General features: G+C 35.4%; 1 long non-coding RNA gene across 2 annotated transcripts in view; it reads left to right on the forward strand.

The window, feature by feature from the left end:
* The window catches only part of LOC128315148 (uncharacterized), an 82,546-nt gene extending 57,981 nt beyond the window's left edge, over positions 1–24,565 (forward strand). For both annotated transcript variants that reach the window (XR_008297601.1, XR_008297602.1), the window contains one exon: positions 24,401–24,565. This is a non-coding gene — a long non-coding RNA (uncharacterized LOC128315148). The remainder of the gene's footprint in view (positions 1–24,400) is intronic.
* Positions 24,566–25,240: the final 675 nt, after the last annotated feature.

Here is a 25,240-nt window from a genome sequence, read left to right on the forward strand (position 1 = left end):
TTTGTAAAACTGACAAGTTGAGCTTTAAATCTGCTTTTCTTCCCACATGCTCAGAAAGATTTCAGGTGTGTTTTACGTCTATCTGTGTGGCAAAATGCAAACCACAGTGGAACTTACTGTCAAGTCTCAGAGGCTCACACCAATGCTGTTACTTTGTTAAGTGGAGAGCAGCAGCAGAAATTGTATATATAAATATTTCTTTCTTGCAGAATGTAGCAGCCTTAAAATCTTTATTTCCCATCCCCTCCAGCCTTCCAAAAAAAGGAAAAGAAGGAAGGATGGAAAGGGAAGGAAGGAAGGAAGGAAGGAAGGAAGGAAGGAAGGAAGGAAGGAAGGAAGGAAGGAGAAAGAAAGAAAGAAAGAAAGAAAGAAAGAAAGAAAGAAAGAAAGAAAAGAAAGAAAGATTTCCTTCTATATCTAATTTCTGCATCCAGATGAATACCGATCATAGATGAATATCACATCCAGATGATGTGATAGCAGGCTGAAGATGAACATAAAGGCAGTAAGTGGAGAGATCAATAAACAATATGGTCAGATCCATTCCACACAACACTTCTAATGCACCATATTGAATTAATACAAATGCCTTTGGTACAATAGCAAAATTATTTATGAAACAATAGAAAATCTGCTCTTAAGTAGAAAAAAAGCACTGCACATGATTTCAGTGAAAAAAAGAACCAGATGTTACACATACTTAAAAAAAACACAATCCCATATGCAGTTACCCATGAAATATTCAACACATACATAAGTTTAGGGCTTACTGGCATGATTTCTTTCCTCCCTCTCACCTTCATGCTAATCTTCCACATGTCAGCATTTCTTTGAAATCAGGGCGTATTACTAAAGTGGAGTATAGAGAGCCAACTGAAGATTGATTCCAGTTGAAATTTTTGTAGAATGCCAGGGATGTCCTCATCTGTGAAAGGAAGAGGGTGCAGTCACTACATGTCAGGAATGTAGGCGTGCAGGCAGTGCTGTGTACCATTTGCTATCTCCAGAACCAGAAATGGATTGATTTCTGCAAATAAAATTAATAACAGCAATGTGGTGCAAGGACAGGGGTTATTTATGTAGTCCGGATTCCTATACTAAGGATGAAAAAGTAGACATGAGATTATCAATTAAATTCCCACCAATGGGAGTGACCTAAAATGTCTCAACTACAAAATCAAACCCTTTAATTCTGTAGTCTGATTGAAATACATTTGTATATTAAAGTTTTTTTAAAGATAATATTGAATAAAAAGCAGCCAACTATACCAACCATATGTTTGCCCACTTGTCTTTTCAACTGACACAGAAGCCCCAGGAACTTCTTGCATTTAGGATTTTTGTTAACTGTGCTTTACTAATGTTCTTAGACTTTTGACATGGATTTTATTTTATTTCATTTTTTCTCACAATTAGACCTGGTATATTCTAAAGCCTAGAGCCATTGTTAGGAAATACATGGATACTCTATCACCCACTCAAAAATGGAGACCTTTTGTTTTTATACGCTAGTTTATTTCTTTATAAATTTAACAACACTGGGACTGTCTCATGTGCCCACACTGCTGTCAGATTTCTCTCTGAAAATAAGAGTCAGTCGCTTTTCAAAGAATCGCAGGATCCTTGATCCTAGGGGGTTTAAAGAGCACTGAAGGTGGACAGCAGTGGGTTTTTCCTAGACTTATAGCTAAGCCCCTACAGGCAAACTTGGATCTCCAGGCTAGAGGAGATGTTCTAAACACAATTACTATTTCACTAAGGATACAAATATATCAATCAACATCTCCTTTTTTTTTTTTTTAATATTAGAACACTGATGGACAAGCTTTCCCAATACTTTACAAAACATATTTTAACAACATTCCTTCCTTCACTCAAAACAGTCCCTTATCTAGGTATTTGGGATTCATTAATCAGCAAAGACAGAAAGACTCCTTGGTCTCCATAAAGCACCTCCATAAAGCATCAAAGATGATACAAATTTAGAATTAGATATGAATATGGATATATATATATATATATATATATATAAGGATATCTAAATAGAGAAATAGCATTTTTTCAACTTTTTAAATGTAAATTTTAGTTAATTCACAGTGCAATATTGGTTTCAGAAGTAGAATTCAGTGATTCATCACTTATATACAACACCCAGTACTCAACACAAGTGTCCTCCTTGGAGAACTAACATTTATATGACACACACACACACACACACACACACACACACACACACCAATTCAAAATAAACTCATTTACATATATGCATACATGCAGCTATCCTAACAGACATGTATGGCTTCTACATAGAATTTCTTACAAGACAAACAGACTTCAGGGTATTTTGTTTGAGAACAGAGTTTTGGCTTGTCAATTTAATCTGCTTTCCATAATAAGGAAAAAGCATGGTATAGGCATAGCAAATCTTCTCATAACATATGTAGAGGATTTTTCTAAAACTTACCCATAACCCTTATAACACATTTCAATACAAAAAATAATTTGAGCTAGGCCACAGAAATAAATGCCTCACAAAATGATGAAGAAAAATAAAAGTAGATGGAGAAGGGTACAAAAAATGTAAATCAGTACATCATTACCTACCATGAGTGGGGATAATGTATAAATTGTTCCCATTGTCAGGACTGAGCGGAGCCCCCTGAGCTACCGTAGAAAGTACTGTAGCTGATGATGTGCCATTTAGTTATCAGATATTCACCACTGGACATACTCTAAATTTGCTCAGTTGGAAGAGCTCACCTATTTGGGATTAATTAAGATAAGCAGAGACTTTCTTTCAGCATTGTCTTCCCTTCCAAAAAAAAAAAAAAAAAATCTGCAAGATGAGCACTGATGAAAGGAATAATTAAAAACCATGTTGACAATTGAACATAGAGGGGAAAGAAAGAGAAGGAAACCAAGAAACAGACTCTTAACTATAAAGAACAAACTGATCATTACCAGAGGGGAGGTGGGTAAGGACGTGTGTTACATAGGTGATGGAGATTAAAGAGGGCACTTGTGATAAGCTCTGGGTATTGTATGGAAGTGCTGAATCATTGTGTTGTACACCTGAAACTAATACTATGCTGCATGTTAACTAACTGGAGTTTAAATAAAAACTTAAAAAAATTAAAAAACAACTCTTTTAAGTAAGAAATTAGCAATTATGATTGTTATTAAAAACTGTGCTTTAATAAGTTTCTTCTCTCTTCCTCCTTCCTTCTCCTTCCTCTATCACTTCCAATATATCTTTCTTCCACACCCAGTCTTATATTTTTTCTTAAAAAATAAGCAATGAGAAGAAAATTCTATAACTCCTTAAATCTGTGCGTATTTGAGGAGACAGTGGGTCAAGTATAAAGTTGGGAAGAAGACAAGACTATGAATGACTGATTAATAGCCCGTGTGGAAATAGAAACCAAAGACTGGCATTTAAAATATTCCAGGGACACCTGGGTGGCTCAGTCAGTTAAGCATCTAACTCTTGAATTAGGCTTAGGTCATGAACTCACAATTTATGAGACCGAGCTCTCTGTCAGGCTTTGTGCTGACAGCAAGGAGCCAGGCCAGCTTGGAATTCTCTCTCTTTCCTTTCTCTGCCTCTCTCTCTCTCTCTCTCTCAAAATACATAAATAAATATTTAAAAAAATAAACAAAAATAAATTACCCCAGACAGCAGAATGGTTGTTATAAGTGGTTTTGGCTGTTACTAGCCATTCTGCAGGGTACATAGTCATAGAGTTACAAAGTGTGATGGTTTTTAGTAAAGACCTGGGTTTTAGGTTTGAAGCTTTAGAGATGAGGTGCACCAGTAAGACAGATAAGCATAAGCATGGACAATGTAGTTAGATGACCCATGGATGTCCACTTCAGCAGGAAGACACTGGCTTTGAGGAACTCAGTCTTTGGATATGGGACTCTAAGTCACCAACTGAATTCTGAGGTAGTCCCGGCTCCCACATAAGGGAGTAAATCAGAGCAAAGCAAGGTTCACTCATCCCAGGCACAACTAAGAGATTAGACAGGCAATGAGAACATGAATTAAAGTGGAAACCAAATCGGAAGCTGAGGCCAGTGACAAGCACAGTTAGGACTTTGAGCATAGACATTCTGGTATCAAAAACATTTTCAAAGTGAGGACACCAGAGAGGGTTCAAAACTGTGAGGCTCAAGGGTCAACCACCTGTGACCCAAGGTCTCAGGTCAGATTTGCCACAAATATGACTAGTGGCACAGTACAGATCCCACATTGTGATCTGGATTAGTTTAGTGTTAATCAAGAGTCCAGAAAAAGATGCTACCATTTATCAGATTCCTTCTATATGTCTGGCCCAGTATCAGATGCTTTGCATACCACTCTTTAAGATAGGCAGCATTAATTCCATTATGGTGATAAAGGAATTAAAGGCAAAAAAGAGTCTGGCTTAAACTCTTAAGTCAAGATTGTTCTAGGAGTTAAGGCAGGGTTGATTACATGGAGAGGGATCTGAAAGAGCTGAGGAAAGCACAGTGAGCTTAATGGACAGAGGGTCATTCAGCTGACTTCCTGGCAGCATTCTCATCTATAAGTCTTGTAGTCACCTACCACATGGAGTAGTCATGGGGGTTTTGGTATCTACTCAAGATTGTAAGGTGAAATTCTATTACATGCCAGAAAATATCTAGGCACTGGGAATAGTCACAAACTAGTTGGTGTCTATTCTCACAGAGTCCATATACTAGTAGTTGATGCCCAAATGGGTTTCTAAACCAATTGTGCAAATCTCATGTCCAATATAGACTTGTGAGATATGTCCTCAGCTGAGGACATGTGAAAAAGTTTTTCTTTCCAAAAAAATTATGATCCTTCCCTTTCATAATGCAAGCACAAAGCAACATAGCTCAGTGTGCAGTTGAGACCGAGGATGACAATGGTGTGGGAAGCATGGGTCCCTGATGACATTATTTAGCATCTGGTCAGACTATTCTACAACCTGCTCTGTTAACAGACTGCAGTTATGCGAAATCATTTCTTGACTCTTTAATGTGTAAGCTATTATAAATTTGGTTTGTTCTATAATTTGTAGTTAAAATTTGCCAACTCGTTACACAGACCAAGAGCTGAATCAAAGTATCTGTCGTGTAGGCTAATTTTAGTACATAAGACAGGCCTTTGAAGAGACATAGTCAAAGAGTATTGTCTAGGTTGGGATAGGGCAGGTGAAGAGAGAGATGGAATCCAAATTGTAACAGATAGAAGAGTAGCGTTGAAAGGATACAAAGAAAATGGCCGATAAAAAAGCCCAGCATGAGATGTGAAAGTTCTCCTCTAAAAACAAAACAAAACAAAACAAAAGTATAAGGGAAAGAACTAGAGTCAGTCAGCAAGTTGCCTTCCCAAAATATTTTTGGGAATAAAATTTACTTTTCCCAGAATTTCCGGAGCAGATTTAGTGCCCACCATTTCTGTTTGTCTATATTGGTTTTAAAGGTAGGGGTCGTAGAGTATCCAGTCAGAGTCAAATAGCATTGATCTTGATAATTTTCATTACAATGAATTCATTATCTCCTGTGAACAGCCCTTGCACTGCTCTTCTGTTTCTACACTGGGCTCGTTTTATGCTCTGGGAGATATTAATACGAAGGTAGAGTTAGTGTAGGGCAGGAAAAAATGAATTTGGTATAGAAAAGTCTTGGATTTAAATCTCAATTTTAAAATAGACATTTTAGGATAGCCAGCTGTTATTATCATGGCTTATTCCTCCTAGATGGCAATATTTTTTCAATATTTAATTGAATTCTCAAACTTAAGGACAGGAGGCTTTTTAAAAAATAATAGAAAACTACTAGTATTATAAGGAATGTGTACATTTAAAATATCAAAATATCCTTTTCAAAAGACTGAACTTGAACAAAGGGACCTCAAGAATGTTGGTAAACACTAGCATCAACTATAGTAGCAATTAAGTATTTCTTACACTTTGAAAACTTTAAATACTGTTATTTTAGAAAGAGCACAGTTCTATATAGAATAATATAAAATTAAAACAATAGCTCATTGTTAAAGTTCCATGCTAAGGATACCAGACATAATTGAGTTACATTAACTCACACGAAATAGGACCCAGTGGTCACATCCTGATTACCATTCTCAATTAACACTGCTACATTTTTTAATGCCTATGTTTAATGTCAAAGCATTAAGAGGATTCCAGGATAAGAAATCTATTAGTGTTTCAAAAATATGTTCCAAACCAGAGAGACTAGAAACAGAATGAAACCATATGTCATTTGCACTAAAGTGATAATTTCAGCAATATGAATTAATCAAGTTTCTCAAGGGAAGGCTATAATTTAAAAAGTAGTAAAGAAATTCAGTGTTAAGCACAAGGCTGAATCAGCTTGTTTAAGACACAAAACAACAGACTGAAAAAACTATAGAAGTATTATACATGAGGGAGAGACCATTTCCACATCCCTAACTGCCAAGTGCATGTATTCATATCAAATGATGACCTTTCCACTTGTTCTTGAGGACTAATGGTGACCCTCCCAGGGCCTGGAAAAAGTATGCCTTCAGTATATTGTTTTTGAATGAATGAAAAGTCAAAAGAAAACAATATCAGAGAAAGAGAAAACTTAAAATTTAGGATTGTAATTGAAAGAAGCCTGGGCAGTGCAATCTGGATCTGGGTTCTAGTGCTGACTTTGCCATTAGTTATTTTTATAATAGCAAATTATTTGAAACCCAGTTATTACATCTCTAAGTTTGGATTACTAGGTCTCTAAGACCCTTTACAATTCTTCATTCTACCACAAAAACTATGGCTTAGCTTTAAAAAATTAGGCCATAAAATATCCCAGAAGTTGAGACAAAGGAAAGGAAATATGGAAAATGGCCAAAAATTAGTAACGGTAGATGATTTGAAAGATTGTGTTTGTTTTTAAGATTGGAACCATCTGAATAAAATTAGATGGAGACAATCCCTTAGGGTCTGAATATATTTAAATAGAAACAACCAATCTAAACTACAAAGAAGACATCCTTGAAGAAAATAGAAAGCAAAGCTTCCAAATAGGAGAGATAATATTTAGAAGTTGTTCGTTTATACATTCAGTCAACAAACACGTATTAAATGTGTTCTCCATGCCAGATATCCAGCTAGGCACAGAGGGTTTAAGGATAAGTGAGAGCCTCTGTCCTCCAGGAAGTATATCTGGCAATGAGTTCACAATCTAGTCTGGAAATGCAAGTCTGAGGATTTAAAAGAAAAAGCCACAAAAAAGAAATTCAGATAATAATAGTGTAGTCTTCAAATTGAAATTTATTTATTTTTAAAACCAAAAAATGAATATAATTATCATTTTCATCTTCAATTTATTGGAAAAGCTAAATTAATTAACTTGAATATTAACGTGAAATAGTTACAAGTTAAATGAGTAAAACAGGCTGAAATAGAATGTTCTCTTGCCATTTGACCTACGCAATATGCATAATTGCTCTAAGCATCTTTAATTAGAGTGCTTAATATATGTATATTGAAACTCATTTGTTTTTTTCCTTCTCAAGCAAGAAATTTGTAAAGATTAAGAATATTGGATAAAAAGAGTAAAATTTCTTTAAAAAATTTAAACACAAAACTAAACCGCTTTGCCAAAAGTTTCTATTAATTTCAAATGCATTACAAAAATTCCAAACTATTCTCGTGAGCAAAGAGCATTTTAATTATTTTATATTTTTGTTGTATTACCAAAAATGTATTATTTTTAAAATTTTGTATTTTTTTTATTACTAGTTAGGGTCCACATATTTCCATATGTTTAGCAATTCATTTTCTCCTATGCAAATTGTCATGGCATTTACCATTTATTAGGACCTTGCTGTTCTATATTCTTCTAAGTTGTATGTACTTTTAAAATCAAATACATTAAATCTTCATCATATTTCCTATAAATATTATTCTGTATGTAGAAGTTGCCTCCTTAGTGTAGACTTCTCTAATTTGATTGTTATACATTTAAAGCTTAATGTATATAAAACAGTTTTAAAACCATATAACATGATACTTTACTTAATGCCATTTATAAAATATAACATTTTTAATGATAAATCCATTATTTTAAAAAATAATATAGTTCAATGATAAAATGTCAAGTTCTGGCATTATAACATAAGCAATACATAAATTATTAATAAAATATGTAGTTCAAATGTTACAGTCAAAAATAATTTGGAAGAAAAACCAGCATTTTTTAATGTTTATTTTTTATTTTGAGAGAAAGAGAACAAACAGGGGAGGGGCAGAGAGAGAAAGAAAGAGAGAAAATCCAAGCAGGCTCTGCACTGACAGATGTCAGACTCGAACTCACAAAACATGAGAATATGACCTGAGCAGAAATCAAGAGTTGGATGCTTAACTGACTTGGGCACCCAGGTGCCCCTAAAAACAGGATTTATGAACAAAATTATTTTAAGCTGATGGTGCTATCAATAGGTTTATGGTAAGCTATACACAATAACACATGTAATAACAACAGCTAAGTTCTACTAAGTCCTTTCTGTGTGTCAGGGACTGTGCTAAGTACTTTGTAAAAAGTATCTAATCCTTTGAAAGGAGAGTTTGACCTTTCTCTACAATAAACTCTATTGTAGGGGATGAGCTCTTTTCAAAAATATCCTGGAAAACTTTGGAAATCTATAAGGCATTGTCAGTATCTGGAGCCTAAAGGAAATTTCGCTATTCTTCAGAACAGTAGTTCCCTGAAATGTTCATGGGTGCTATTTTATTTCCTTCCCTTCCCTTCCCTTCCCTTCCCTTCCCTTCCCTTCCCTTCCACTCCACTCCATCCCATCCCATCCCTTCCCATCCCATCCTATCCTATCCTGCTTCATTTCATTTCTTTCTGAATTAGAAGGGAAATCCATGGTAAATGATTTTGGGAAATCCTGAGTTAAAACTAAATGTTTCTTTCCTACAGGACTTCTTAACACTTTTTGCAAACTTCTATGCACTGTCATTCTCCAAAGAGACAACAGGATATTCAGTATATTGACTATACACATTGACCACAGAAGGTCCTCTTTTCTTTTCTTTTTTTTTCTCTGTGAACCTAGAGATTCGTGGACTATTTTAAGTAATACTAGGTTAACAATTTGTTTAACAGTCCAATGGAAATGGCAATCAGGAGATTAGGTTACTAAGGCCCTTCCCAAGCAGTACTGATATATATTTTTTTTTAATTTTTTTTTTTACGTTTATTTATTTTTGAGACAGAGAGAGACACAGCATGAACGGGGGAGGGGCAGAGAGAGAGGGAGACACAGAATCGGAAGCAGGCTCCAGGCTCTGAGCCATCAGCCCAGAGCCCGACGCGGGGCTCGAATTCACGGACCGCGAGATCGTGACCTGAGCTGAAGTCGGATGCTCAACCGACTGAGCCACCCAGGCGCCCCAGCAGTACTGATATTTAAAGGAAGCTCCCTTGTTTAACCATAAAACCCCACTCTTGGTGCATTCTGAAAGAGATACCTGTGCAGAGGGAGAAATTCAGAAGAGAAATGAAGTTGAGAGAAGGGATATGTTTATGAAGGCAAAATATTTTATGAGAACCATCAAAGTACCAGATACTTTTCCAACTTCTGGGGATGAACAAGTTTAAATGTGCTGTAAGGGAGATTGCTAAATTAACAGTCACAATCCACAGGGAAAAATTTAGGTGTTCCCCAGGAGCATAGAAAAAGAACACCCAAAGTTCTTGTAGATGTCAGAGAAGGATTAATGGAAAGGAGAGTTTTTACCTAAATATTGGAAATTTAATATAATTAATTGAGTCGTAGATGGTGATGTACATTCCAAGAGGGTTAATAATCAGTATAAAGGCATGGAAGTGTGAAAGAATATGGAGGTTGTTTGGAAAAGCAAATGATTTGGTAGGCTGCAGGTAGGATTGGTAAAACATGAATCTGGAAAAGTAATCAGGGATCAGATTATGAGAGCCTTGTTTTTTATATGAACAACATAATCTTTGTAAGATTTTAGGCAGGGAAGTGATCTGACTGGATCTTTTAGTTCCTTTTAGAAGGTTCTTTTAGAAGGGTCACCTGGGAAGTCTGTGGAGGGTGAGAAAGTGGTAAGGTGAGCAGTCAGGGGCAATACAACAGGTAAAGAAGTTTGAGGATTTAGATGTGTGATAAACAGGAGAAGATAGGGTAGGGAGGGAACCAAGTTGGGGCTCTATTTAAAGATATTTGTAAGTTATGACAGGACTTGGTGACATGTTGACTGTGGATGCCTAGGGTCAAAGAGGGTCTGAAGACAACAGCTTTGTCATAGAAACTGGGACCCCAATAGTGTTTTTGTTTCAAAAGGATCTGAGATCATTGCATGGTCTTATTTTTAAAATCAGAAAAAGGAATAGTCTTCAGGATAAGTGGTATATTCATAGTATTTTCATTCTTATGCCTATTTATTCAGACTATAAAAATAAAAATACATTATATTTTATACAATTTATTTTCAGATATAATTGATGTGATATTTGAGAGTATTTCCTTTCATGCTCTTTTTCTGAGAATATGGGGAGGAGCAGTGAGTGAATGTGTATGTCTATGGCTGTATGGTGAAGACCCAACTTTCATACCATGCTGCAGCCTGAGTTTCCATTTAATATTATATCATGAACATTTTCCCATCTGTTTTCATCTGTTTGAGCTGCTATAACAAAAATGTCATAGACTGGGTAGCTTAAACAACAAACATTTATTTTTTACAGTTCGGCAGGCTGGAAAGTCCAAAGTCAGCAGATTTAGCATTTGGTGAAAGCTTGCTTCCTGGTTCATAGATAGCCATCTTCTCTTTCTGTCTGATAGAGTGAGGGAACTCTCTAGAGTCTCCCAGAGAATTAAAAGGGCACTAATCCCATTTCTGAGGGCTCTACCTTCATAACCTAATTACTTCCTAAAGTGCCTACTTCCAAACACCATCATATGCTGGGGATTAGGATTTCAACATATGAATTTGGGGGGACATGGCATTCAGTCCATAACACCATCATTAGAAATTGTTCCTCAGAGTCATTGAAGTTCATTTTTAATGGCTATATTAGATTCTATTTCCTAACTGTCTGACTTAATTTAACTTTTTCCCTCTCTTTTAATATTTAAGTTCTTTCCTTTTTCTTTCTTTTTCTTTCCTTTTTCTCTTTCTTTTTTTTTCTATATAGAAGTCAGTGCCTTGGTAAATACCATTTCACCTAAGTTTTTTTTCAGATTTTTCTGATAATTTATTTGTCATAGATTCCTAGAAATGGAATTACTTTATCAGAGGCGATAAACGTTCCTGATATTGTATGAGTATTGAATTTTTTTTTCAGAAAGCTTAAAACATCTTGTTACTTATTAATTGACCATTAATTATTTGACCTTCATTTAATATATTTAACCTATCTTTAAATTCTGTTTGTTAGATATTGTACAATTATTTTAATTCCGCTGGTTTAAAAATTAGCTAGAGATTGGGTTATTGCTAATTATAGTTCCTTGGAAAATGTGTTTTCTTTTTTCTAAAATAAATCACATAATTTCTTTGCAAATTTAAGTTTTTCTAAATTTAATAAAAGTGGAAAAATCCATCAAGCATAGAAATTGTTTACTTCTTCTGTGTTTAACATATGTTTCTAGTTTTTGCTAAAATTAATATGTTCATGATAGAAAATTTGGAAAAATATGATAACATCTACAGGAAGAAATTACTTACAACCCTACCATCCAAAGAGAACCATCTCTAATGTGTATTCCACAATGGCATTTTGGGGTTTTTTTGTTTGTTTTTTCACCAATCTGACCCAAGTGCCTAGAACACTGCAGAGTATATGGTTGGTGTTTAGCAAACATTTGTTAAATAAATAAATATTTTAACTTGATTTTCAGTATTCTACATAGTTATTTTTAATAGCTAACATGTATTGATCAATATGCCAAGCTTCATGCTAAATGTTCCATACAACATCTCATTTAATACAACAACTGTGTTTGGAGGAACCACTATAGTGTTCAGTTGGCAAATCTGGAGTCTGAACTTGAAACAGACGATGTGGCCTGTAAAATTTCACATAATAGCCAACAGTTTAAGCTGTGGCAGGCTCCCAGGCACGTTGCCAATAGCGGGCATACTTCTAACCACCACACAATTCTGCGCCCTAAAAGGCAGATAGACCATCATTTTATTAGAATTTATTGTTTTAAAACCACTGTTGTTTGTAATCCATTTCTTAAATCTCTAAGTGTTTGATTTCCTGGATTTAGTAGCACTTACTAAAACATTTCCATTTTTTTGGGTGATTCTAATATGTTGTTAAATTAATTTGATTTTATCATTAGAAACAATATGTGGTCTGCATTCTGATGATTACTTGAGATTTGATTGCTATCAGTTGAAGTACTAGATCAAAGAAATTATTATTTATAAGGTTCCTGATTCAAACTAAGTAGTTTCTACCCTCTGAAAGATTGCTGATGGGCTCATTACAACTGCATAAGCAGCCCTCGATCTTTTTGGTCTTAGGACTCCTTTAATTTTTTTTTAATGTTTATTTATATTTGAGAGAGAGCAGAAAGATGTGAAGACAGAATTTGAAGCAGACTCCAGGCTCTGAGCTGTCAGCATAGAGCCCGATGCGGGCCTTGAACTCATGAGCCATGAGATCATGACCTGAGCTGAAGTCAGATGCTTAACCAACTGAGTCACCCAGACGCCCCTCTTGGGACCCCTTTAGATTCTGAAAACTTATTGAAGATCCCAAAGAGCTTTTGTTTATGTGATTCCGTGCTATCTGTACTTACCATATTGGACATCAAAATTAGAAAAAAATTGTAAACACATAAACATTTCATTAGCTATCAGAGTGATGACTCATCACACATTAAATAAGCTCTAGAAAACTCTACAGTACTCCTGTGAGGGACTGAGAGTGAAAAAGACAAATGATGTCATGGTGTTATGAAAATACTTTTGAGAATGTTGTTTCTGTGAAGAGTCCATGCTGATTCCCGGGGTGCCTAGATAATAACTCTTTGAGAACCACTATACTACGCCGTGCTTAGTATTTTAATTTATCATTTAAAAATCCTTTCATGTTGATGGGCAAACAATAATACATCATTCTTGTTTTAATTCGCATCCATTTGGGGGAACCTGAGTGTCTCATTAAGTGTCTGACTTTTGATTTCAGCTCAGATCATGATCTCACAGTTTGTGAGATCAAGCCCCACATTGGGCTCTGTGCTGACAGCATGGGAGACCTGCTTGGGATTCTCTCTCTCCCTCTCTCTACCTCTCTTTCTCCCTCTCTCTCTCAAAAGTAAATAATACAAACTTTTTTAAAAACTTGCATTTATTTGGATCATTATTTGTATTTTCCCTCTTATGATCTTCTCATTTTAATTTTTTTGTCTTTCACTTTTCCTAATTGTCCAATTCAAAATCTCTTCACATTTTCACTTGAAATGTTGACAATAACACAACTTTGCTTTTCATTTTCTTTCCAGCATGCTGATGCAAGTTTATGTTACTCGTTATCAACTGTTCTGGCAGACTTTAAGCTCATAAGCCCTCAGAATAAGTCTACCTGACTTCATATATGCCAGAGTTGATCCATGTGTGCCCTACAGACAGTTCCAGGAAAAGAAACCTGTCTTGAAACACTAATGATCTGTTTAACTTCTCTCTGAGAGTTTGTAATACATAACCTCCCTAATGTTTACCTCAAGGTAAGCTTCTTTTCACATTTTTTTTCCTCATTCTGTTCTCAAAGGTGTAAGTCAGGAGAAAAGTCACAGGAAAAGACACAGGATAGACATGGATACCTTCACTCACTGTTATTGTGTCCCCCAAATTTGCTTCTTAGTGCTCTTTTAGCCATTTGGGTCTTCAAACACTTGTCAGGATACCTGCTATTTTATAAGACTCTTTTGCTATCTAATTGCATTCTCTTAGCTCTAAAAATTGTTTCTAAGTGATGCCTACACTTACATTTCTAGTCATCATCCATTTACATTTTTCACTTTAACATATAAAATTTGGATGCATTCTTAATAGATTATTGCAGGTGTCATATTGTTTCAACTGACATTGTATTGTCTTGTCTAGATATTAGTCATATTTCCTTCTGTAGAACATAACCTCCCATGTTTAAAAAAGCTTATCTAATTTTTCCACAATAAGGTTGAGTTTATCTCAAAAAAAAAATCCCTTGCAGCATTTAGGTTTACAGAAATTATGTTCTGTCAAAATATTTTATAATGGTAACATTAAATATTGCCCTAAGGAATAATATAGCTAAAAGTTGACTGAGAAATAATATCTTGGTGTTATGCCACATTAGAATAATTTTTTATTTCCTGGAGATAATATTTTATGGCCATACTGTTGAAAGAGCATCTATATTTGCCCACATAGTAGAATATTTAAATGGGAAAGTTAAGGATTCATGATGCATTACTAAATTATGAATTCGACTGCTACCTCCATACATTCCTACTCATAAAAGCCCCCTTTCCACTTTGGACTAAATGAAGTAGTTAATAGTTTGAGCAGAGTACTTAGCTTCTGAAAATAGCCTGCAGATAAAGGATGACATTGGTGATAAATATAACATACAACTGACAATTTACATACAGTTCTGGTGCCTACAGTAGTACATGATAATTAGCAATCACCCCTGGCAACTCTCTGTATCCTCCCCTCCATCTGTTGCTTCACTTTGGGTTTTAGGCAACTAAAATATTGAGTATTTAGAATGTTTCTCGGTGCTATGAATTTTAGTTTTAAATATATACATACAGGTAAGTGTAAAAGATTATATAATACAATTAATAATATTAGTGACTCAAGGACTCAAGAACTTTTCTGTATCTAGCATTGGTTAGACTACATGTCAGATATTTGAAAAACATCTTCAACCTTCATCTAGATATCTAGCATCACTTTAGATCTTGAAAAAATGGTAAAATCAACTCTGAGCATTATGAGTGCAATATCATATAAAAGATTACATAGAATAGCTGAACATAGTCCATACCAGGGAAATTTTCTCACGTTAAGAAAAGAAATATTGTGTTTTTTTGGGAACACAAGACCAACTATTTAATGATATGAATGTGATGAACTCAGGAAACAAACTTTATAGTATAGTCATTAAAACATGGATGCTAAGAATCAGACTCCCTGGGTTGAAATCCATAATCAGCTATTTATTAGCCATGTAACCTTGATCAAGTTTCTTTACCTCTCTTTGCCTCAATTTTTCTCTTTGTCTCAATTTTTCCATTAGTAAAATGAGCAAAATAATAGTATCTCTAGGGTTGTTATGAGGATTATTATGTTAATATTCATAAACACTTATAACAATGTCTGCCACAGAGTAAATTATATGTGGTTGTTAAATGGATAAAGAAAAAATAAACACTCTATGCTTATCTCATCTTTGTTCATTTTAATGTTGAAACTATGAACGAAGCTCAAAAATGTGCTTGTGGCTAATTAATCATAGAATTCTTATTGTTCTCATGTTATTCTTTTAAAGATAATCTTATTAAATATCAGTAATATCATGATAGAATGAATTCAGTTGACTTCTATCCACACTTATTATGAATAAAATGTTTCCATTTGAAAAATAGGGTATCTATTTTCATACTGACCATTGCTTGTTGGAAGTGTTCCAAATAAGACTAATGTCAATTAATATAATAGCTGATGGTGCTTACTAGTCAATGTACCAAAAATTCTTTTTAAAAGCTACAGAAAATCTTGTATTGCATGTGAGTATTTTTAGCTGAACAAGAGAACATAACTAAAACCCTGGAGGTATAGATGAGATAATTAGTCACAGTGTGCTCTTTGCAGATCCCAATAGAAATTAACTAAATCTAAACCACTAATGATGGACAGTATGACCTGAGAGTAAATAGTGGCCCTATTACTGTCTATTTGCTGACATCTTCCTTTTTTAAAATGTGTTTTTAAAATACATAAATGTTTTCCTGTATCTTGGTCAGAACATCTTTAATTCTAGGATAGAAGATTTTATCCTAATGCTGTTAATTAGCAGTAAAATAATGATGGAGTAGGGACATAAAAGTACTTACCTCGTCTATTTTTGATATAAATTCTAAATAAAAGACAAGAAATTAAGGAAACTAACTTGTTTCCTGTTTTAAAAGTATTAATACCACTAATATTCCTTAATAGTTGAATAATCTGGAATTTGAAAGTTAGAAAATAACACCTCAATCAATGTTGTAGTTACATAGTGTATAATAAGTATAAATAAAACACAAACGAAAAGCTATAGTTATCATCAAAATGTGGATATTTTGTTTATGTGAGTGACAACTGGTACTTTGTTCCTATTTTGGTAACTGGCTTGTCAGGCTGCCACTAAATACCTGCAGTCAGACTTTAGTAAACATCTCAGAAAGGCGATTTGAGCAAATTGAGCTTGTCAATAATTTATTAAGAGTAGCTTCTCTATCAGTTAGCTTTTCCTAGGTCACAAACAACCCCAAAATTCAGGAGCTCAAAACAACAACCATTTATGGGTCAGACTGAGCTGGGTCAGACTGGGTTGATCTTAGGTGGGTTCATCCATATATCTGCACTCAGCTGGTGGGATAGGTGGGTACTGGCCATCTGGGACAGCCTGGCACTCATGTTTGGGTATTGGTCAACTGATGTCTGGGGACAACAAGGATAACTGCATCATTCTCTCGTCATGCAGCAGTTAAATCTAGGCTTCTTCACAAAGCAGTCAAGAGTGAGAAAGTGAGGAAATAACGTAGTCCTCTTGATGCTTGGGCTCAGAATCAGTACATCACTTCTGCCAAATTCTATTGGCCGAAGCAAGTTATAAGACCAGCCCAGAATCAAGGAATGGAGGAACAGACTCCACTTCTTAACAAAGAGTAACTGAAAGGAATTATGGCCACATCTGTAATTTACCACAGTCACTGCGGCTGATTTAGAAATAAGTCATGTTTTTTAACTGAGCTGAGGCCTAATCTAAGTACAGGGTGCACGTCATGAGCCCTATAATTGACAAACTGACTTTGTTTTTGGGTTTTGAGGTCTTCTCTAAATACTGTTAGCAAGGAGGTGGAAGCATGAAAAGAGCAGCCAGTCCACTTGGCTTCAGAAAGCCCTGAGATATTTTATCCATCACTCAGCTAACTTATTTGATTGTTGATTCACAAGAAAACATTTCCAGGCTAAAGATCCTTGATTCCATGTGAGCAAGTCAAATCCCTATTCTTTCTTTACTTTAAACTGGGGGAATGGGAGTAGCCATTGCAGAAGTAAACAAAGTTTTTATTCATTGAAAAAAAAACAAAACAAAAATCTTACTGAATTGGCCTCCCAAACTCCAGCATAATAGTGTAGTGTAAAGTTAGTATTTCAGTTACGTGCCTATGATCTCTAGCTGAAAGTATGTATGTATAATCTAAAGGGCTCTAATCATGCCTGTGGAAACATAACAAATGATGCTTATTATTTGTTTTGCTGTCCCAAGCACCAGAATCTTGCCTGAAGCTTACAGTGGAGGTCACCTGAATCTTTCTGAGCCTTCCAACGTGAATTTTTAAATAAAGGTGGCAAAAGGATTCATGGAGAAGAATGCACATGATATACATTAATGTTAGCACAGATAACATGCATATACGTGTGAAAACACACAGCTGCTATTACATAACTGACCCATTTCTTTCTGTTTTTTTCTTTTTTAAGCCAGATACCTTGCTTGATGTCTCCTCTCATTCTCACTCCCTGTCTGTAATGAATAATCAAGTCATACAGATTCTATTTCCTTTACGTTTTATTTAGATTACTACACATCTCCTTAAAATATGTTTCATTTCCTCGCATCTGTTGCCTGTCCTGCTGCTGAAACAAACTCCCTACAATATAATTTATTTATTTCATTCCCCTAAAATTATATCATGACTCTGTGTGGCCTTCAGAATAAAATTCAAACTCACATCTACATAAAAAAGGATTTTAACTTATTCAATTAACTAATTAACCACAAGGTCAAGAACAAAACAATAGGCGCTGTATGTTGCCACATTCCCCAAATGAGGTAATGCACTTTGTAGGTAGAGTTACTAAGAGAGTGGCAAAACCTGATTTGCAACTCTTAACCTATTACCCACTTCCAGGCTGACGTTGTAGAGAAAATTCTGGAGTGCTTTAATATCCACCCTCCTCCTGCCCATGCACGTCCAAACATTGGCTGAAGGAAAGGTAATTTTCCCTCTCTTGATCTAAACCAAGTGTAAGGATCATGTAGAGAAACACTTGGCCCTTGAAATTTGTTAGTCATAGAAAGGGATACCAGAACTTTATCTTAAAATGTCCGTGGAGGCTAAGTGTTTGATCACTGTTGGGGTTTCCTCCTTTGCTGCCACTGATGACAATATGTTGAGTTAAGCTACTCTCGAAAACTATTTTTATGTAATTAATGTATGCTTTCTTGTTTATAAATATTTATCTACTCCGCTGTTTACCCGTTAGTCCTTCAGTGCCCTTCCCCCAAATGGATGACATTGTAAAATAAAGGACTTTGAGAATTGAAAAAGAAAAAATTACTGGTTAGCAGAGTAAAGAGGCCACAACAGAAGCAAATTTCACTGAAAGCAGAAGAAAGGTATGTGTTATATTCTGACTTGCGGGCAAGATGTGTACCACATGCAGGCTGAAGCCCTTTTTAAATGTCACATAAATGACTGCCTGGTAGGTAGGTTGCTGTGACTTGGGCAGAAGGATGGACCTCTGGATGCCCCAGAGGGGTCTGAAAGAGGGATCATCAGTAGAATGGACTATTTGAGATCAGTATTGCCCACCTCAGAAGCACTTCAGTCAGAGGTCCCCAGCAAGGCCTGTACCTGAGAAACCCAGGAAACTATCCACCAGGGAGTATCCGTATTGGCAAAATGACCACATTCACAGAGCAAGGTCCCTGGAGTCCTACTGTGGCTATCAAAAAGCTCTTTTCCTATTTCTCACATCTCCCTGGTTCTAGTCAGTAACCCATAAAGGGAACAGAGCAGCCCAGGGATGAATTGGGGATAAAGGGAAAACAGCAAGGTGATCCTTGCCCTGGGTAAACATTCCTTGCCCCTGGCGAAGAAACCGGAATTAGTATTGTGAAAAATTAAAATGGGAAATAAAGGACGCTTGGGGATCACAAAAAGATAACACAACTTTTCTTTATGCAAACTTTCTTTCCCAGAAACTGATTGGAAAGCTTTCTAGAGCACATTTTCATCTGCAGTGTTGAGAAATACATAAAAATCTGATAACCTAGCTTTGCAGTATTTGGTTCTTTCTAAAACTAACCTCCTCTTAGCCACAGATGGACTATGTATTTGAAGAGATAACATAAAACTCCTTCATGCTTCTCTCAGAGCAATAAAAATCAAAACCTGGGAAGTTTACTCAATGGTAACACATAAGTGTTTATAAAACACAATGAATTCTCTGGTTAAAGGAGTTTAGGACCTGGGAAATATTCACTGGTAACCCCTCTGGTAACATTTTAATTATAATGCAGTGCCACTCCCCAGGCAATGAGTCCAATCTATTATAATATGAATAACAATCTATTTACTACAACACATTAAGAAATCCAAATATCTGGAACAGGTCATATCTCATTTGCTATTGCTGATTAAAACAAATAATGGAGTAAGATGTCTTTCAGTCTCTCTCTTTCTCTCTCTCTTTTTTTAATCACCACTGCACTTGTGTCCAAGATTGTTTTGGAAATAAAGCTAATACTTTAATCCTTGAATAGATATAATTTTCTAAATTGTATTCATCATTGGAACTTAGTGTGAGAACTGTGTCTTTGAGCATTTTTTTCTAGTGATGATTTAAGAACTCTCCTGTATTGGTACTTCGTGTATTTTGTTGAATATTCCAAGGAGGTAATTTCTACACAGGTCATCATAATGCGCCAAAATACGACCTCTTGAGTTATGGAAAAGTGCAAACCGTCTTACATAATTTTCTAATCACTTGTTTGAATGACTCATTGTTCCCCCCTGTTCTTTCTCTGTGAATTACACAAACGGTATTTAAAGGATGGCCTAGAGCATGGAACTAGAGGCTCAGCTCAGGGGTACACAATGGGCAGAGCAGAACCCATCCCAGATGTGTCACCCTTCACCCAGTGTTAGAGGACAAGCTGCCTTTTTGCCACTCTCACATAGCAGTTGTCAGCTTTTGTGTGTGTGCATGTGAGTTTCAAGGAGATTTCTCAGACTCCTGTTGGTATATCATTAGTTCCACTTTTCATAGAGAACAAAATCTTGAAAAGACAGATTATCTATGCATATAGAAAATGATTTTCCCTGAAGGGCATTTTCTTTTCCTTTATCCAGTGTATTTTTAAATGTCTCAAGTGATGAGGCTGGCTGTTCAACCAAGTTCAAGAACACACTTTTTTTCAGCCCATTATCTATCATTGTGAATTCAAACCTGCTGTTACTCTTTGCTGATAATCTATCATCTAACAAGAGCGAGGATGACTTTAAACCACAGGAGCAAAGAGCAGTCATGGACTTGGCTTACAAGGAGATTTATACATAGAACACACACAAAAATACATTCAATTCAGTATTTTCTTCTCAAGTTTTACACAATGCTCCACTCCCTATCCCTTCTAGAGACTTTGATAGTTATGACAGAGAATTACCAAATATTAAAAAGAAGAAGAAAAATGAATGGATGAATCTAAACTGTATATCTAGTCTCTTAAAATTAATTTCCAGAATGTTATTTATAATGAGATATAAATCATTATTTTATGCACATAAATGGAAACCAGAAGGGATGTCCTACTGAAGGACTCTTTCTCCTAAATGTCCTTATTCTTCCTTCATTATGCTATCTATGTTCCCAGGATAGCAACATTAATTTGACATGGCTGAATTATGCTACCTACTGTTTCCTGTATAGCACTTTCAGTGCCTGAGGCTAGGTTTCCTGCTTTGGGGATAGGGGGCAGAAAGACATTTCTAACTCTACTCTAGTATGAGAAGCAATTAAGCTACAAGTTGTTTAGCTGTAAGCAGTTACCCTCACAAACCTAATAAATTATTTGATTATATGGAATGCTTAGCACTTTGACCCCTTTTGGTAAATATGCATGAAATTGCAAAACTTGTGTTGTTTTCTTGGTTTTTGTCACTTAATTATTTTAACACTGTCCCTCTTATTCCGTGCTTTGGGATGCACAAATGGCAGATAGGATAGATGCATATGTTCTCTTATTGCCAAATCATTTGATTAGATTGTCTCTGCTGCTACTACCCTCACGGTTTCAGTTGAAGATTTCACCACTTCTTTTCTGCATACGGGCAAAAGCAGCATTTGTTGTTTTTGTCCCTTTTAATCAATTAAAAACCAACAAACAGGCATAAAACACTTCATGGACACTAATGAACCCAAAATAGTCTGGAATTAATTTCAAATTCACTACTAGTTTCAAAAATTAGCTAACACTGCAAATTGCACTGACCATGATAAGACCCTTAATAACAAGGCCTATTGTGTGAAATGTGCAAGTCAGCAGAAACACAAATGGAAACCTTTCAGCTTCAAACACTTCTAGCAGCATGCAAAACAAAGCAAGATGAAATCTGCATTAAAAAAAAAAAGAAGAAGAAGAAGAAGAAGAAGCTTTAAGCAACTATACCTCACACCAGACCTAAGAACAAATCCCTTCAAAGTACACTTTCTCTTCTGCACACTCAAACCCATAAGAGACATGAGAGCAAAATTCTGTCTTTTTTCCCCTGGAACCTCAATACCGATGTATCAGGAAGTCATAGTAGGTAATCTAAAGTGCCTATAACAGATAAGTATATAAATGACCTTTATTTTTATTATGAAAATTAATTTTAAAATGTGTAAAATTAAAGAACTTTGCATTATTATTTAATCTAACACAAAGAGAGATGAAATGTTGAATTATTACTTTCCTGGTGAACAATTCTCTAATCCTGCTTTTATCTAAAATTCCTGAGATTCCTTTCTTTTAAGGAAGTACTCTGACAACTAAATCACAAATTTATTTTTATTCTCACTCTCCCTACGTACATTTACTATTTACAAATTTAAGGCAATGTAGACTCGTAGTAATAATTCCACATTTTTTTAATTTGTGTTGCTATTTGTTTGCTTTTAAAGCAATACAACTTTGAGTTATAATTTTTGAAATAGTACAAATGGTACAAATAGCATGCTGCATCACAGGGCATCCTCAAGCATCATACTCTCTGAGTTTAAACGCCAGTGTCGTCATTTGTCAACTTGGGAAGATTGTTAAATCTATTCAACACTTGAATTTACTAGTCATGTAGTAGGGATCACTACCCATTTCACAGAGACACAAATTACAGGGCAATCAATAGGACTGACTCAAAGAATAAAGGAAATATATTTTTCTTCTTCCTCTATAATTATTCTTTTGATGACCAATTTCCACTGAACTCATATCCTCACCCCCTCTAGGCCTCAGAAACAGCACTGTAACTCATGGCCAATCTGTTTCTTCTTCATCAGCTCTCATCATTTTCTGTTTCCAGTCCTCTCATGAGTGAGAGTGTGACTTTCTCTCTTGAAATTCTCTTTCTTGAATACCTTCTCAATGAAGAATTTATGCAGCACTTCCTCCTACCCTTTGAAAAGCACATTCCAAAGTCTTAATGACTTTCCCAACAAAAGAAAACCAGATGTAGCCCCCAAAACTCCGGATGCTATACAACGTCTGACACCACACATAGCTAATCTTATATAAACTGAAGATTCATTTTTTCTCTCCCTTAATTTTTTTCTATAGCACATTGTTCTGCTTATGAATGTTATATATACAGTCAATTATCCAAGCTAATGGAGGCAAGCTGTGGGAGAGATAATTAAGAACAGTAGATAATCTACCCTGCTATTAGTGCAGGTGTCAGCAAAGAGTCTGGCCTGAGACATCATTGTAGGGGGTGTGTGGAGGGGAGAAGGGAGGCTTGTAGTCCCAAGATAGTTATAGAGTGGTAGGAAAAAGATACCGAGGAGGGGTGGGGGAACCAAACCTGGTGAGGGAGAAACGTTAAGACAGATGATTACTCGTTAATGTGAATGTTGTGAATAATCCAGAGTTTACTGTTATATTTAAATGCCTGCTTAGAATATGATACTAATTTAATCTAAAGTCATATGTTTCAATTATACCATGAACAGTTAATTTTCCCTACGCCCATTGGTTATATTTTAAGGTGACAGCTCCTATCATCAGCCCTAGAAGTCAATATTACAAATGTGCCCTTGTGATCAGTAGAGGAATTGGCATAACCCAACACCAGCACTGGGGCATCATTTAACAAATGTATTCTACTGACTATGGGTCATCACCATTAATTCTGTGCATATAAGTCAAAAAGTATATCCTAAAATTATGACCAATTGGTTTCTAATCAATTTCTTTTCCAGTACTGTTTTAATCAAGTGGTCTTTTAAATGGGTAAGAATATGTGAGCATAACATTACTAATTCAGTAACTATTAAATGAAGGCCTATTATATGGGTTCCCAACCTAATGACGCTTAGGGAGTGGTGAAATTGCATATATTCAAGAAGGCAATGGACTCTTTCCGTGTAGTAAAGGCATAATAAACATTTCAATACTCCACATACAGAATAGAAGCAAAATCATCAACCAATGAAAGCTAAAGAAATGTTAAAATCTATGTGGGGAAATAGCAAGAGAAGTCCAGAAATGCTTTATTTGGTGGCTGAAAAAAAGCTGATAGTAGTGGAAATTCCTTGGCAATCTATGAGATTCTGTCATTTTTACCACTGATGGCTTCAAAGGAGAAAAAGAGTAGTTGATGCAGACCTTTCAATGTGTAACCATCTCCCCCATAGCTCTATGCTGTAGTGTCCTTTGGGCAGAAATACTCCAAAGTCTCCACTGGTGTGTTTTTCAATTACTGATACTACCCTGTCCTGATAGCCAGGAAGTGATAAAACAACAAGTAAGAAATCATTTTTCATAATCCTTCGGAGTCCAATTTAGCCTTCAAACCTGCTTCTCTTGCAGTCCTTCATGCTGTGGGAGCTGAGTTTTTAGTGGATTCCACAGGCTCAGAGTGGAATCACTTCACATATTTTTCAGCAGATTAGCCTCTGGAGTATTTCTTTCTTACTCTCAAAGTCTAGTAAAACAGTATAGCCTAGAAGCATTCTCACTGAGGAGACATAAATATCAAACAAAATATTAAAACAACCTTGATTTCCGGTATTTCAAACAATGTGTTTTCTTATATTCCTTATAACAAACAAAAAAATCCTATTTTTTTCCCCAGCTGGTTGGAGAAACTGGAATATTTAGATGAAGCATTCAATACAGAGAGTTCCACTTGATTTACCTACCAGGAATGATGAAAACTATGAAACGTCTTGGCTTAAAAGAAAGTTGAATGTCTAAGGAAATTAAACTGCAAGTTGCCATAAAATAATTTCCTCTTTCAAAGAAGGCAATGAATAATATATTGAATTATTAAAAATTAATATAAAGAGTCAATTTTAATTGGCTTCAATTTTGAGGTTAATAGGTATTAACTTTCATTTTTATAAAATATGTCCACGTTAATGACTCCAAGATCTATTGTTTGAGAGATTTTCCCGAGGCACATGAAGCTAAGGTTGAAAGCAGTTAAGGGTGCTTGAATTCCTTTACAAGCCTATTATAAGCCAATATTCAATCAAAACGATTATTGCTAGCCATTAAAAAATCTACCAAGTATCAAGGGTAATAACTCTTGCATGTTATTACTGGGAATTCCTACAAAGCAAAAGGCTTTTGTATTGCTGTTTGCAAAGACTGCTTAATTTATTTGATGTCCTTGGGAAAAAAAAAAAAATCTGCTCAACCAGGAAAAAAAAAAAAAAAAAAAAAGAGTAGTTTGTCCCCATTATCTCTGAACAAGAAGTGTCAAGAAGCTTCAGGCTAGAATTAACATGAGATAGGCTATTAGAGTTGTAAGAGCATTTAGCAGCCTTCCCTACTGACTTCGGGGTGATAATATATACAGCCCCCTGTAATCTGTCTCCTCTGCTGCTCTTTGCCTCTCTCCTCCTCCTCTTCTTTACTAATATACATGGCTTATTATAAAGCACGGTAAGTAAACAGCTGCATTTTTCTA

The sequence above is a fragment of the Acinonyx jubatus genome, chromosome C2 (genome assembly GCF_027475565.1).
Source record: "Acinonyx jubatus isolate Ajub_Pintada_27869175 chromosome C2, VMU_Ajub_asm_v1.0, whole genome shotgun sequence".
In the NCBI taxonomy this organism is placed as follows: Eukaryota; Metazoa; Chordata; class Mammalia; order Carnivora; family Felidae; genus Acinonyx; species Acinonyx jubatus.